Source organism: Panulirus ornatus, chromosome 44 (assembly GCF_036320965.1).
Source record: "Panulirus ornatus isolate Po-2019 chromosome 44, ASM3632096v1, whole genome shotgun sequence".
NCBI classification, from domain to species: Eukaryota; Metazoa; Arthropoda; class Malacostraca; order Decapoda; family Palinuridae; genus Panulirus; species Panulirus ornatus.
Window position 1 is genome coordinate 10,973,391 of NC_092267.1, and position 13,332 is coordinate 10,986,722.

Genomic DNA, 13,332 nt, shown 5'->3' on the forward strand with positions numbered 1-13,332 from the left:
CAATGGCCGCAACTATGACCGCCCACACACAGACGTAACCCACCCCAGCTGTGGTCAGGTACGTACGTGGCTCATGATACTGATCCGTCAGTAATGTGACGCAGGTACGTAACCATACGAGCACCATACGGCCTCTCCTGACCCTTGTGGTGCTCCTCTGCCGCTACGTGGACACCTGGTCTTATGTGATGCCTCCAGAAGCTCTCACTGGCACCCGTCACCCGGGGTTAGTGCCTGCGTCCCCAGAGGCTTTCACTGGCACCCGTCACCCGGGGCTCGAGCGCGTGGCTCACCGGATAAGCGAGGTACTGTTCCCGGTTGTTTCCGGCGGCGATCGTGGTGAGATCCGGCTGTGTGGCGGCCCGGGCTAGGGGATCCCCCACCTTGTCTGGTCCACTTGGTGTAGACAACCTCAGTGTCTAGTGCACTAGTGCTCCATCCCCCAGGTCTGGCACCCTACACTACCCCAGGTCTGGCACCCTACACTACCCCAGGTCTGGCACCTACACTACCCCAGGTCTGGCACCCTACACTACCCCAGGTCTGGCACCCTACACTACCCCAGGTCTGGCACCTACACTACCCCAGGTCTGGCACCTACACTACCCCAGGTCTGGCACCCTACACTACCCCAGGTCTGGCACCCTACACTACCCCAGGTCTGGCACCCTACACTACCCCAGGTCTGGCACCCTACACTAACCCAGGTATGACACTCTACACAGATAATCTTGGACCACCGTGAGGAACATCAATAGTGTAGAGATAAGGGCAGCAACAATAACACAGCGATAAAACCAACACAGAAGCAAAAGCAAAGACACTTGTATATACCATAATGCAGGAGGGAGTCAAGACATAATGACAACAGTGAAGTAAGATAGAACAAGACAGACAGTAAGGCAAACAACGTTAACTACAAATCAGCAGTGAAAGGAAAGGAGAAGTCCAGAAACTGACATTGAATACAAACGTTACTTATGATGAGGTAATGGTGTTTACAAATCAGCAGTGCCAACAACACAAAATGCAGGAGGAGAGCAGTGACGGAAGACAATGTGGAAAAGGAAAAACAAATACAACAAAAATATCAACAATTAACCTTAACAATTCTACGGATGTCATGAGCCAAAGTTTAGTGTTTTATATCATAAATACCGACAGACGGTGTAGTCCGGTAACACCGCGAGCCAGGAATAATCTTGCCTTCCCCTACTTCCGCCTGCAACACAGCCTTAAAGTTACAAGGCTCCCATAAAAGGGATCATATATATATATATATATATATATATATATATATATATATATATATATATATATATATATATATATATATATATATATATATATATATATTCCTATGAGTCCACGGGAAAAATGAAACACGATAAGTTCCCAAGTGCACTTTCGCGTAATAATCACATCATCAGGGGAGACACAAGAGAGAAATAAAAGTCAGTTGATATACATCGAAGAGACGAAGCTAGGACGCCATTTGGTAAACATGGCGTCCTAGCTACGTCTCTTCCATGTATATCAACTGACTTTTATTTCTCTCTTATGTCTCCCCTGATGTGATTATTACACGAAAGTGCACTTGGGAACTTATCGTGTTTCATTTTCCCCGTGGACTCATAGGAATATCTTGATCACGCGCAAAATTGTGATCCTTTCCAATATATATATATATATATATATATATATATATATATATATATATATATATATATATATATATATATATATATATATATTGGTCCCTCGGGATGACATGGCGAGCTTACTAGGCGCTGCGGGGCTTTGAAGGGAGTTCGTGGAGCAGGGAAGTAAAGTGAGAGAGAGACGGACAGACAGACAGAGAGTCGCCGACATGACACAGGGAAGAACATACCCCGTTCATGTCCATCTTAGATCATAACTAAAACAATACAGAAGGATAATTCTAGTTCCTCAGGCGAGCGACTGTAGACTTGATTCTTGCAGGTGAAAAGGGTATAGAAAACGGTAGCAAATAAAGGAAGGAATTTCACATCCATTTTCTTTAGCTATCTTTGCTGTCTAGAAAAGAAGGCATCACAGCGGTCAAACCTCGTGTGGCTGGTCTCCACATAGAAACTTTGGGAAACGTGCAGCTGTGACTGGGGCACCTTGAGAATAATGACCTGTGAAACAGAGATGGGCAACATATCAAAGTGGACGGACAGGGAGAGTTTAAGAGAGGTGAGAGCAGAGGGGGTGCTAACGAACAAGGCTTTTGATTCAGTTCCGGTTGAGAAAAGAGAGAGAGAGAGAGAGAGAGAGAGAGAGAGAGAGAGAGAGAGAGAGAGAGAGAGAGAGAGAGAGAGAGAGAGAGAGAGAACCAGCCCAGCCATACTGAGGTGAATAAGACTCGTCCTGTAGATAAGACATAGCTAACCTCTAGGATGTCCTGATTAAGATATGTCCTGCTTACTTTTACTGCCTATACCATGCACAGTATGACCTGCTCAGTCCTCACCATGCACAGTATGACCTGCTCAGTCCTTACCATGCACAGTATGACCTGCTCAGTCCTTACCATGCACAGTATGACCTGCTCAGTCCTTACCATGCACAGTATGACCTGCTCAGTCCTTACCATGCACAGTATGACCTGCTCAATCCTCACCAGGCATGGTATGACCTGCTCAATCCGTAGGGATGGTGGCACGTTCTGTCCCCGTGTCTAGGGAGCATGAAGTGGGGGGAGGGGGAAGTCGGCAGAGGTAAGAACATCAACAAGGCTTACGTCACACATCGCGTGGCTAACCCAGCAGAGTCAGCTGCTGACGGAACCTTCCTCCTTCCTACTGCCGCCTGCTGCAGCGAGGCCCCGCTGTGCTGGGCACGGCAGGCAACCATCACAAAGATGGAGGCTACAGGTGAGGCGGGAACCACTCCACAAATGATGGCTGTAGGTGAGGAGGGAACCACACGAGAGATGGCAAGCCAATCCTCAGGCACCTCACTATAATCCATACAAACACTGAAAATCCTAACTTACCAGTCAACAACACAGTCACTTCCCTTCTTGGGAAATTCAAATGCACCCTCATCCACGCAGCCACTTTGCCGGACTTCGTCTTATGCAGAACTTCCACCACCACTTATCCTTTCGATAAACCACTTGCCTTCGCATATATCCACGTCCAAAACACCCTACATCCGCCACCATATCATCAAACACTCAACATTCCCTCAAAATACCTTCTCCATCTCTTATTCACCTTATCTCTGCCTGTTACCACTTTTCCATTTGCCACCTTCAACGATGGTCTCCTTTGTTCTCTTCTTTTTCTCTTAGTTTTGACCAACTTCCAAAAGATTTGCTTATTTTCCCTGAAATTTGATGAAACTGGTTTATCCAACTCAAAGCTGCCTTCTTTTTCAGCTCTTACACCTTCCTCTTGACCTCTTGCTACTTTCCCTTGTGCATCTCCCAATCACCCGCATTCCTTCCCATTCTTGCATTCAAATCGCCCATCACTAATACTCGATAGCTCGCATCAAAATGGCTGACACATCCATTTAGCTCCTTCCAAAACACTTGCCTCTCTTCCTTACTCCTTTCATTTCCAGGTGCACAAGCTCTTAAAATGAACCGCCCATTGTAATCCACTTTCAATTTTACACATATCAGCCTAAAGCTCACATCCTTACACTTAGCTTCTGCTCTCTAAGACATTCCCGGACCGCTTACCCTGAACTTTGCTTCACTCATATCATCCAGGTTCCTCTCCTCAAAAATACTGTCTTCCTGCAACATGAACGATATATGAATATATTTGTTGAGGGAAAGGCAGGGAGAGCAGCGTTCCTAGACGTGGGGGCAGGGAGTGCCTCTCCCCCGGCTCTCACCGTGCCTGCTTGACCCTTACACAGATAACTGATAATAGATAGTTTATCTCCCCGACTCTATTGCTTCAGGACCAGCGGCTATGCGCCCGTTACAGGTGTGTCATGACTCTGTCAAAAGTGTCATGCATGTGTCAAGTGTCTGTGTCACAGGAGTCCCACGTGTGTATCACAAGGTTTTAATGGGTGTCATACAGTTGTGCCAATGGTCATACATATCGCAGGTATGTGGCAGCAGTCAAGGATGTCATATAGGACTCAGGTGTTTAGAGCGAGTCTTATTGACAAAGGTGTGTCTTACGTGTCGCAAGTGCGTCAAAAGTGTCCTGTATCACAGGTGTGCTAGGTGTGTCCTGTGTGTTGCAGGTGGATCAGAAGTGTCCTGCATTACAGGTGTGTTAGGTGTGTCCAGTGTGTGGGGATTAGAACAACATGAAACTGAACACATATGATGTTTACACTGCATGTTACCACTATTCTTGCCAACACGAACCCCACCAGTACACCCAACACTCCCTCACCTTTCAGTACACCCAACACTCTCTTACCTGCCAGTACACCCAACACCCCCTCATCCTTACAGTACGCTCAACATTCCCTCACCCCACCAGTATAGCATGCTCTCGATTACCAGGTTTGCGTATCACTATGATCGATATGGGCCCCAGTACCGGTGATCAGTCGATTACTTAAGCAAATGATAAATTCTGGTGAATTTTTGGAGGTTTGCTCAGACCGCCGGTTTACCTCGTGAGTGAAAGAAGGGATTGTGGTGCATCCCAGTGGGACTCCTTGTCCCACTGGGACAAACAACAATCTTAATCCCAGGTTAAAGTTTGCTTCACCGCCGGAAACATGATTACAAAGGCAAGTTCCTCCTGCAGTACCACACACATGACCTCGGCTGATTGTATCCACAGTACCCCTGTTCCTCACCACTACAGCAAGTGCCACAGCTGTACAGAACACCTGGACACAACTAACTATGGAGTGTGTGCTGCTGACGCTGCCGAGCTGTCTGAGTCAGGGGTCATTCACCTGTGGGTCAGGTCAGTTTCCCCTCTTGATGCTTCAGGTGTTCTAAATACACTTATGACCACGTCCGGCTAAGGAAAGGCTTCTTATACAGTTTGTCAGGTTTTCTGTGGTAGGAAACACGTGAGCTCTCCACGAGAGTATCAACCAACTCCAATAAACTTATTTCAAAAAGTTAGCCACACAAAGTATTACGTCATCTTGATTACAGTTTCTAATTTCTTTATATAATCTTATGTCTGTTACGTGATGGGTTGGCAGCAAGACTACCAGTGTACAGGAATCTGGCAAGGTAGTACATGTGTAACAATACAAGGGTCAGGAAGTACAAGCAGTAGTACACGTGTAACAATACAAGGGTCAGGTAGTACTAGCCATTACCAGTACAACACATGTACTGCTACTTTTAAAGTGGAGAAGAATGGTTAGTGTTGGAGCAACAGAAGCAGCGGTGACCATAACAGCAACAGTGATACTAGATGAAGAACAGTTGTAGTAACAGTAATGATAATAGTAGTAGTAGTATAGTAGTAGTAGCATAGTATTAGTTGTAACATAGTAGTAGCAGTAGCAGCATAGTAGTAGTAGTAGCATAGTACTAGTACTACTACTACTACTACTTACTACTACTAGAAGTAGTAGTAGTAGACGTAGTAGTAGTGGTGGTGGTAATGATAATAACATTAGAAGTATCAGACATCATCTTTCCTCAGACGGGAGTATCAACAGTGGCAACAGAAGCTCCGTAACATCAGTGTCTCCAGCAGCAGCAGCTGCAGCCTCACACGAGGCGTCAGTGTGTTATGCTGTACATTACAGCTCTAGTAGTGATGATATCAGGCCAGACCGCTGAACACTAGGGCTGTGTGGGCCCGGCCTGGCACGGGCTAGCCCGGCCGAGCTGGGCCGGGCCGGGAAACTTGGCCAGGGTACGTGTCAAGACGCTAGAGGACAGCAGACCTCCCTCTCCTACATTTCCAATTGTTCCAATCTTGTGGCTCCTTCCTTAAGGACAGATTATTCCTGGTTAATTCACACAATGACTTGAGTCAGTACAGTGCTGTAAGGGTGGCATGAATCTTCAACCTTAATCACCAAGGATAATAGGGTGGAAATAGGTTGAAAATTGATTGGCATTTAGCCTGTTGTGGACGCGCGAAGCACATAGACTGGGACCCTTACATGCGATGCCATATTGGCCCTCTTCACTTATTCTTCCATAAATTAATCATTCTCAAAATACCTTCGTTAACAGGATAGATAATTACTTCACACAGCAATAAGTAATCTCTCAATCAAATGGTCAATCAGACTGTGATATAAACGTGTGAGATAATAAGACGCTAAAGTATGATAAGCGGCAGCCTCCAGAGCCAGTATCAGGTTCCCAGGCTTCCTCCACCCTAGAAGGGCATAAACCCACGCTTAAGTTGCCAATTTTCGCCAAATTTCCGATTTGGAAAGGTGTCCGTCGGTATTTTCAAGGTCATGTGGGGAGCCTGCATGCCGACACACTCTCCCGTGACGCCCCAAAGCAGACCAAGTGACCAGCCGAGGTGGTCAGGCCTGGCCAGCCGGCCATGGGAACAGTCTTTCCCAGGAACCATGTTGGGCGTCGGTGTTTTGGGCAGGCTGGCCGTGTAACAAACAGGCCCGCTACCTCTCCCACACTCTCCCTCTTCTCTCTCTCTCTCTCTCTCTCTCTCTCTCTCTCTCTCTCTCTCTCTCTCTCTCTCTCTCTCTCTCTCTCTCTCTCTCTCTTCCTTATCTCCAGTGCAGGCAGTGTCTCACCGTCACTTCGTGTGTGTAAACAAAGGTGCTAACCAAGCAACCAATGGGGTCATCCGTCAGCTTCAGGACTTGTTTCCCTAATGATGACTTTCAGAACCACTACGTATGTCCTGTCTCGTGGCTCTTCCCTCAGCCTTCCCTTCCATCTTACTCTACACAGCTTACAGAAGCCATAGAGACCGTGGGCCTGGCACTGTGTGGAACAGCCTGTCAGCTGCGCTTCATCACTCTCTACCTCCTCATTATGTTTTTCTCACTCTCTCCCTCACTCTCTCACTCACTCATTCTCTTTCTTACCTCCTCACCCTAGACTCATCAGTGTCTACCTGCGCTCTCGCATCTCCCAGTTTCTACATGTTTAGTCTATGTACGATATTCCTAATGGTCAGCAAGTCGTGCGTCTCATGAGAGATGAAGAGCGTGTCACTGGTTCTTGACCTTGTTGGAGTCAACCTTATGTCACATCAATTGTCCGACTGACCTAATGACCTCACAGTGTACGAGTCCTTCTCTTCTTTCACAAGGTAATCTTCGTAAAACAGTAATATCAATCCAATCAACTCTCCTCTTGATTATCTATGTGTATCTTCCTGTTTCTTTGCTCATCTATTTTGATTACAGTAGTCAAAAAAGTGTTCAGACATTGAATATTAGATTAGCTCTACATATCATCTATGTTCAGGGTGATGAACACGTTGTCTAACCTCATTAACTGTGGTTCTATAACCTTGGTAACAGTTCCTGCTCGAGCAATTTTGAAATCTTTATGTATGGCAGTGAGAACCTCCTGCTGTACACATCTATGGTAGTGAGAACCTCCTGCTGTACACATCTATGGTAGTGAGAACCTCCTGCTGTACACATCTATGGTAGTGAGAACCTCCTGCTGTACACATCTATGGTAGTGAGAACCTCCTGCTGTACACATCTATGGTAGTGAGAACCTCCTGCTGTACACATCTATGGTATTTCGTAGAAACTGTTCGTTCGTTGTCTTCCTTCCCGCACCGACTCATGTGGGCCAGGTTCACGAGAGGTCACGAGGGGTCACGCTTAGGGGAAGGTGCTACGGTCAGGAGGGAGTGGGGGGGGGGGGGGATGGCACCGTCCTGTCCCTCCTGGATGAAGTGAGCAAATTCTTACTTTTGTCACAAGAGTTGGCAGAACCCTGCCTCCTGCTCACCATGCTGTGGCGAGGCGTCGGCCGGGCAGGGCGATACAGAAGCGTCTGACGATGGTCACCTTGTGCACTTGTTCTCTCATTACCAGAGTGGTCAACGTTCATCACCACACAGACAACCTCCGCTCCACACTACCACAATTACTTCCCATCACCACCTCAAACGCTGTTACCACCATCTCAATCCACTAGCACCACCACAACCACCACCATCAGGCCCGGCCAGCAACAGGTCATCAGGCCAGCAACAACAAGAACCAGCAGTGCAGGTGCTACTAGGTGGCTTGCATGACAGGAACACCTGTCCTGGGCCGGAGGGGAACCCGTCCTATGTTGCGATCACTACACCTGTCCTGGGCCGGAGGGGACCTGTCCCATTCCACACCAGGTGATGCAAAGATGGTTGAGGTGACCATCAGAGTAGGTAACGGAAGGAAACAGAGAACAGAGAGATAATATGAGAAAAACACACATCAATCCATAACAAAAACAAGAAACGCGTGGAGAACAACATGATGATATCACCATCGTGGAGAACAACATGATGATGTCACCATCGTGGAGAACATGATGATATCACCATCGTGGAGAACAACATGATGATGTCACCATCGTGGAGAACATGATGATGTCACCATCGTGGAGAACATGATGATATCACCATCGTGGAGAACAACATGATGATGTCACCATCGTGGAGAACATGATGATATCACCATCGTGGAGACGTTATCCTACCGGCCTCCCTGCTCACCTGCCTACCTACCCACCTGAACACCCACCTGCCTACCTACCCACCTGAACACCCACCTGCCTACCTACCCACCTGAACACCCACCTGCCTGCCTACCCACCTGAACACCCACGTGCCTGCCTACCCACCTGAACATCCACCTTCCTGCCTACGCACCCGCTGAGCCACCTACACATGTCAGCCATGTCTTGACCTTCTCATCACCATCTCTCCCTCCTCCGGATCAATCACATACGGATATTCTCTTCTTCCTCCTACAGGAACGACAGGTCGTGTTGACCCACCTGACCTGCTCTACAGGAACGACAGGTCGTGTTGACCCACCTGACCTGCTCTACAGGAACGACAGGTCGTGTTGACCCACCTGACCTGCTCTACAGGAACGACAGGTCGTGTTGATCCAACTGACCTGCTCTACAGGGACGACAGGTCGTGTTGGCCAACCTGACCTGCTCTACAGGAACGACAGGTCGTGTTGACCCACCTGACCTTCTCTACAGGAACGACAGGTCGTGTTGACCCACCTGACCTGCTCTACAGGAACGACAGGTCGTGTTGACCAACCTGACCTGCTCTACAGGAACGACAGGTCGTGTTGACCCACCTGACCTGACCTACAGGAACGACAGGTCGTGTTGACCAACCTGACCTGACCTACAGGAACGACAGGTCGTGTTGACCAACCTGACCTGACCTACAGGAACGACAAGTCGTGTTGACGCACTTGACCTGCTCTACAGGAACGACAGGTCGTGTTGACCCACCTGATCTGATCTACAGGAACGACAGGTCGTGTTGACCAACCTGACCTGACCTACAGGAACGACAGGTCGTGCTGAACCAACTGACCTGCTCTACAGGAACGACAGGTCGTGTTGACCAACCTGACCTGCTCTACAGGAACGAAAGGTCGTGTTGACCAACCTGACCTGCTCTACAGGAACGACAGGTCGTGTTGACCCACCTGACCTTCTCTACAGGAACGACAGGTCGTGCTGACCCAACTGACCTGACCTACAGGAACGACAGGTCGTGTTGCCCAACTGACCTGCTCTACAGGAACGACAGGTCGTGTTGACCCACCTGACTTGCTCTGCATGAACGACAGGTCGTGTTGACCCACCTGACCTTCTCTACAGGAACGACAGGTCGTGTTGACCAACCTGACCTGACCTACAGGAACGACAGGTCGTGGTGACCCAACTGACCTGCTCTACAGGAACGACAGGTCGTGTTGACCCAACTGAACTGACCTACGGGAATGACAGGTCGTGTTGACCAACCTGACCTGACCTACAGGAACGACAGGTCGTGTTGACCTACCTGACCTGCTCTACAGGAACGACAGGTCGTGTTGACCCAACTGACCTGCTCTACAGGAACGACAGATCGCGTTGACCAACCTGACCTGCTCTACAGGAACGACAGGTCGTGTTGACCCACCTGACCTGCTCTACAGGTCGTGTTGACCTACCTTACCTGACCTACAGGAATGACAGGTCGTGTTGACCCACCTGACTTGACCTACAGAAACGACAGGTCGTGTTGACCAACCTGACCTGCTCTACAGGAATGACAGGTCGTGTTGACCCAACTGACCTGACCTACAGGAACGACAGGTCGTGTTGACCCACCTGACCTGACCTACAGGAACGACAGGTCGTGTTGACCAACCTGACCTGCTCTACAGGAACGACAGGGTGTGTTGACCAACCTGACCTGACTTACAGGAACGACAGGTCGTGTTGACCCACCTGACCTGACCTACAGGAACGACAGGTCGTGTTAACCCACCTGATATGATCTACAGGAACGACAGGTCGTGTTGACCCACCTGACCTTCTCTACAGGAACGACAGGTCGCGCTGACCCAACTGACCTCACCTACAGGAACGACAGGTCGTGTTGACCAACCTGACCTGCTCTACAGGAACGACAGGGTGTGTTGACCCACCTGACTTACTCTGCATGAACGACAAGTCGTGTTGACCCACCTGACCTTCTCTACAGGAACGACAGGTCGTGTTGACCAACCTGACCTAACCTACAGGAACGACAGGTCGTGCTGACCCAACTGACTTTCTCTGCAGGAACGACAGGTCGTGTTGACCCAACTGAACTGCTCTACAGGAACGACAGGTCGCGTTGACCCACCTGACCTGACCTACAGGAACGACAGGTCGTGTTGACCTACCTGACCTGCTCTACAGGAACGACAGGTCGTGTTGACCCAACTGACCTGCTCTACAGGAACGACAGGTCGTGTTGACCCACCAGATCCTAACCTCTACGTGTAAGACCAAATCTAAGGTCAATCTGGTACGCGTTGACCTGAGACGCCCGCTGAGACGGCTCCAGCTCACACCTCTGTTTCTAGTATGGTAGTGAACATGGGATTTCTGTGATGTTTTGGGCACGGCCACAAGTCTCCAACTATGACGTGTACAGCATGGCTCCACGTTTCCAGCTGTGACGTGTTCGGCACGGACCCAAGTCTTCAACTGTGACGTGTACGGCACGACCCCACGTCTTCAACTGTGACGTGTACGGCACGACCCCACGTCTCCAGCTGTGACATAACGTGACAGTAACACGTCTCCGGTTGTGACGTGTACAAGACGGTACCACGTCTCTAGGTATCAATAATGGAGTCACCAAATCATCTATCCATAGAATGACATAATTCAGATAAAAAACGAGTTCAGTGTAATTCAAACATATTGGCATTTAAACATAAAAGTTGAAATATGGATATTAGATTCACAATGATATTTCTAGTCATTGTTGGCTAACGTCTGTCATGAGTGTGTGGAGAAGTGATGGACTGTAGCGTGTGTTGACATCAACCTAAATGTGTCTACAGAGTGTGTGTGTGATCTGCCTTCTGAGAGCATATGTTAAGCGTTTGTTCTGAGTGTGTTTCCTGAAAGCATATTCCGTGTATTCATAAAGTGCGTCTGGTCTGAGTGTGTGCATTCAGTAAGTTGGCTGAGCATGACTCCTGTCAGTGCTTGCTACGTACACCTCCCGCCCGAGCGTGTATTCTGAGTACATCTTGACGGGTTGTCTGGAGTGGCTACGAGTACGAGCTGATCGACCTGTTTGATTACCACCTGAGTGTCACCAAGGCATGTGTCCAGTGTCTCAACCACTTGGGAATACCATCCACATCGTTACCAGACCAGACTACCTGAGCTACGTACACACACTGTGAGACTCTCCTGAGAGGCAGCCACCACCCCTCCCTCGTGTTCTGGTAAGTCTCACACACACACACACACACACACACACACACACACACACACACACACAAGTCTGTTAAAGACATAAGTAATCTTTGGGCTTCAATCCCTATTTGATCTCTTCTAGGGTCAGGCGGGGTCACCTTAGGGAAGGTCAGGTCACTAGCTTCTAGAGGGTCTTTGGCCACCCTCACATCCTTAAGGTCTATTATCCAGGTGAATAGTTGTGGGAACTGACCAGGTGAGGTGGTTGCCTGACCCTCTCTTGACCTTGAGAAGGAGCTTTAAGGTCAATGAGGCAGGACCAGGAATGTCCAAGGAGGTAATTGTTGACCTCAGTGACCCAGAGTGACCCCCCCCCCCCCACACACACACACACTGTTCAGCGTGACCATACCTGTGACGTTGTGGGTGGGTTGTCTTGTACCAGTAGACCAGTTTCCCGCTCAGGCACAACACCTGCAGCACGTCTCACTTCAGGCAGAACACCTGCAGCACGTCTCACTTCAGGCACAACACTTAAAGCACGTTTCAGTGTGTATCTGTAATGTTATTCAGTCACTGAGCCCAGTTTCTGGCGATGATGTACTACACTGTATCCTGCACTGTGTCACCGCTCACAGGAGCAACGGGGAATCTCGAGCTCTTGTGGCGATAGTGCTGATAGCAAATCATCGAGAGCATCAGCAAGTAGTTACACAGACACTCACAAGTTACCTCCAACATGATGGTTGTCCAGTTCATTGTTAAACTAAGTCAAATAACTGGATAGATGAAAGGGAAAGTAATAAACTGTACTGAGCAGAGACTGAGCACTACAGCCTGGCCTTCATGTGTAATATAGTTATGATGAATGATTGATTAGTTATTAATGTCGTTTGTTGTAACACCAATGTATGATGCATCAACATGCTGAGGTGTTGTGATGTCTGCTTCTTCCCTTACACTGCGAAGCTTCAAAACTCTTTACTTTCGCTTTTCTTGGTACCTGCCACTTGAACCGTCATAAAGTGAAGATTTTCCACTTCCTCTAAAGCTCACTGATAATTTTTTCTGTCATCACTTCACTAACTTTTTACCTCTGGTTTCTATGAGGCTACACCTTGATGATGACTTTCCTCCGTGGCCGAACCTTCGCCACTAACAACAAACACTGACACGAATACCATTTCGAGCGACTCGGATCGTCAGATGAACCCGTTTCAAACACAAAAGTTTCCCAGACTTTCTTCACCAAAGGTAAACATTCCCCTTCATGATAACTAAAGCTGTTCCTGAGCCCAGAATATATGACATTCAACAACTGTTCCACGTAAGACACCAGCTGCGCTATCCTGACCCATGGGAAATTAAGTCCTGTGCCATCATCACTGTCCTCTCCCTTCCCCCCAGAGTCTCTACTTACTTTACAGTCTCAGTTGAGGTTCAGAGTTGCAACATGACACCCGGCCTGAGTC

General features: G+C 48.5%; 1 protein-coding gene across 1 annotated transcript in view; it reads right to left on the minus strand.

Annotated features, from left to right (window-relative positions):
• The window catches only part of LOC139762736 (uncharacterized), a 51,747-nt gene extending 38,763 nt beyond the window's left edge, over nt 1-12,984 (minus strand). Inside the window, exon 1 of the mRNA XM_071687788.1 lies at nt 12,273-12,984. The gene's annotated coding sequence lies outside the window, so the exon portion shown is untranslated. The remainder of the gene's footprint in view (nt 1-12,272) is intronic.
• Between the last annotated feature and the right edge of the window lie 348 nt (nt 12,985-13,332).